The sequence below is a fragment of the Eptatretus burgeri genome, chromosome 11, assembly GCF_056783735.1.
Source record: "Eptatretus burgeri isolate ZD-2024b chromosome 11, Ebu_testis_v1, whole genome shotgun sequence".
Lineage (NCBI taxonomy): Eukaryota > Metazoa > Chordata > Myxini > Myxiniformes > Myxinidae > Eptatretus > Eptatretus burgeri.
In genome coordinates, this window is record NC_140971.1 from 67,519,941 (window position 1) to 67,523,819 (window position 3,879).

Below are 3,879 nucleotides of genomic sequence, written 5' to 3' on the forward strand. Positions count from 1 at the left end.
TGCAACAAACAAAGTTCTGAAGGATCACCACAAAGTTTCATTTCAATCTTGCCACGTTTTTATGGCAGAGGCATGAGACTTTCGAGTGCTTTTATTTTTATTTATTTATTCTTTGGTGCATTCAATGCAAATATTGGTGTTGAAAATATTAATAAATATGTAATCACAGTCTTTCCGGAAACCTCTCATTGACTTCTCACGAGACCTGATAGTAATCTGATTTTATCTCATTTCATGAGAAGTTTTGTAATGTTTGTAATGGCCTTTAGTTGAAATTTTCTTACTTTTATTTGCTTCCAAAATGCATGTCTGATGTTTACATAAGTGGAGTTATTAAACTGATTATCCACATTGATAGAACAATGCATGGAATCAACAGGTTGACCATCAACAGGTATGTTCACTGCAGTGGGAAGCAAGGAGAAGCTGACGTTTCAGACCTGTTGACCCTTCATCGAAGTAAAAGTTAACCCTTCGTGGCAACCCTCTTTTGCTCCCAAAGACAGGTTATTGCTCAGAAAGCCAGCTCCTCTTTGCTTCCCACGGCATTTGATCAACGTTCTGTTGATTCCATCCATTGTTCTTCTGACACAAATCAACACTCACTCCTACAAGAGCAAGATGAGTTACTTTCATTATATTTATTTTGATACCGTGAGGATTATCTGCGGCTTGGAGAATAAGATGTTATTTTAATGCAATAAAAGGTCAGAATAATGAGAATAATTTATTTTTCATCATGAAAGTGATAAAGTCCATGGACAGGCTCTTCAAGCCAAACCTTGCTGAGATTTATTTTTTTTGTATACAGAGTCGAGGTTCATAGCAGAGCTAGCACACTGAACGGATCAGGACATAACAGCCAAAAACGGGATGCAAAACACACATGCATGGAGATGGAAAGTCCAAGGAGTAAAAAAAAAAACTATAAAATTCGGAGTGATTTGGGTGGGGTTAACGAGGGATGAAAAGATCATAGTTTTGGATTGGGAATGATCTGAGATGGTGGTGAACAGCTGTCTTGAAGACCTGGTGGGAAGAATGAGATTGAAGAGGATGTGGAAGTTGATTCCACAGATAGGAAAAAGAGCAACACATGAGTGGGGGTCAGCAGTGATCCTGGATTTAGGTAGTTTTACCAGAAAGGAGTTGATGGTGGACTGTGTGAGCCTTGCAGTCACCTGGAAGAGACGAAGCACAGAAAGATCAGAGGGTGCAAGTCCAGAAAGGAGGTGGTAGAAGACAGAGAGAGACCACCAACTTGTCTACGATGGCAAAGTGATCGGCCCATAGACTCAGCTTCAGTGCAGGAGATTCCAATGATCTTGAAGGCCTTGGTTTCCATGAGATCAATCTGAGCAAGATCTGAGGCCAGGGAGCCAGCCCAGAGGGGAGAGCAGTACTCCATCAAGCTGCGGATGAAGGCCTCGGAGGTGGATAGGAGTTCAAGTGTTCCAATGAGGGACTTTGTACGACGGAGGATGCTCATTCGGCGGCTGGCTTTGGAAGCCAATTTCGAAATGTGGTTTGCCTAAGAAAGATCACGGCTGGTACTGAGACCCAGGAGTTTGAATGACTGAACCTCCTCAAGAGAATTGTTTTGAAAGTCGACGAGGGGTTTTGCCAGATGGTACTTTTGGAGAGATTGTTATTGTTGTTGTTATTATCATCATTGTCATCTCCCATTTATTCTATTAGGGATTAGTGTTTCTCTCTAGTCTTCCCATCCTATAAAATCCTTTCCATTCCATTCCACCACACCCTGTCCTTGACTGTAGATCCACTAGTTAAAAATACACTAGTGTAACACAAAGGCCAAGAATCATCTCCCTTTTGTGGTGATTTCTGCGGGGTTAAGTTACCTCGATAGTTCATGGCTGTTGGTATTTTTAACCCTGGCTCGTCTTCCCTACAGCTGTCTTGTTTTGTGAGCCAGTATGGAGTCAGGAATTTGTGATCTGCTTTTGTGGGAGACTTATCAAGCTATTTTTGATGCACTATAAAGTGCACAGCAGTAAAATTTCCAATGGGGGGGGGGATAAAATTGAAGACATCATGGGTTGTTTTTTTTTGTTATTTCTGACTTTTACAACTTGCACGTTATACGTAACAATAGCAAGATAAAGCTGAAAGGTCACATCAATTGCAATTAAAATATATCGCTAGTTCATACATTTATCACACTTAAAAAAAAAAAACTCATGAAAAAATAATCTTGGAACTATTTCAGCTCGACATGTACAGATTCAAAATTTATTACCACTTAAATCCAGGTTTGACATGATAATGACGGATATATATATATACATTTGTATCCCCTCCTCGGGGATGGCAATTTCAAGTGCAGTGCCAGGTAAAAAAAAACCCCATCAAATCGCACTATGATGCATGGGAACCATTATCGCAAGTTATCAATAAGGGATCATGAGGTCCAACTCTCAAGAGATGAACAATTTTTTGCTGGAAATCAGTGTTCATGCCTCTCTTTTAAAAGATTACCTTGTCCAAGATAACAGTTTGTTTCTCATTGTTCTTTTTTTTCCTCTTGTGCAGAGAAATTTGTCAAACGTTTTGGGAGATTTGGAGTAAATGTGTACACATAACTTGGTAATCCCCTGTTTATCCAGCAGGTGTTGTCAATGGTTATTGTAAAGGAAAAGTATTTTGTTCTGACATTTTTTTTCTGAGCATCACAGATTCACAAATCATCTCCATGGAATTCAACCTTTTATCAACGTCATGGGACTCTAAGCCGATCATAGTGAATCACCTTCAGGTAGTGGTTATTTTTCAGTGGCATTTACCAAGGTTTCCTCATGGCATTAAAAAAAATCAGGGTCTAAGAGGGTATACTGGGGGGGTTTGCCCCCAAAAATATGCCTTTGTTTTCTTCTCTAAAACTACACACACAATTTTGATGAAACTTGACCGCAACTTTCATCGCCCGTGATGTACCAAACGTTTTTCACGCTATTGAAAAAATCGGGCTCTAAGGAGGTTTACGGGAGGGGGTGCTCACCAAAATAGGTATTTGCTATAACATTGGTTCATTGGTACATTTTGCTAATTCCGTCCCATGCTGACTTCCTCCTCAGTATCATCATTCTACCAGGTGAGCATCCAGGGGTATGGCTCCGGTAAATATTACCTCTGCCACCGAAGGTGAAGGAGGTTATGTTTTCATCCCTCTCTGGCTGTTTGTTTGTTTGGCTGTCTGTGTGCAGGATATCTCATAAAAGTTGTGGATGGATTCGGATGAAACTTGGTGGACATGTTGAATGTGTGACGAGGAAGAATTGTTTCAATCCTGGTGAAGATCCAAATCCGGACCCAGATTTGAAAATTTTTTAAGTGATTCTTCACCATTGAGCGATAGGGCTAAACTAATATATGGCACGATATCTCAAAAAGTTGTGGACGGATTCGGACGAAACGGTGTACACCTTGGGTGTATGAAAACGAAGAGTTGATTCAATTTTGGTGAAGATCCGAATTTGGATCCGGATCTGCTAATTTATGAAGTCATTCTTCACCATTGAGAGAGAGGGCTCAACTAATATATAGCATGATATCTCTAAAAGTTGCTGGACAGGTTCGGATGAAACTTGGTGGACAGGTTGGGTGTGTGACCACGACAAACTGATTCAGTTTTGCGGAAGATCTGAATCTGAATCTGGATACGAGAATGGTTTAATTTTTATTGTGATTCTTTCACCATTGAGAGATGGGGCCAAAAACGATATAGTACTGTATAGCATGATACTTCCAAAATCTATTGGGGGCCCGATATGTTCTCGTGGATCAGGCATTATGTGGTGGAGGTATGCACTCTACTGAGTGTCCTTCTAGTTTTTAATGCCATGAACAAACTTTGGTACA

The 3,879-nt window shown here is 40.3% G+C and overlaps 1 protein-coding gene across 1 annotated transcript in view; it reads left to right on the forward strand.

Annotated features, from left to right (window-relative positions):
* LOC147017282 (uncharacterized) overlaps nucleotides 1-3,879 on the forward strand; it is a 350,244-nt gene that overhangs the window by 84,162 nt on the left and 262,203 nt on the right. The window lies entirely within an intron of this gene.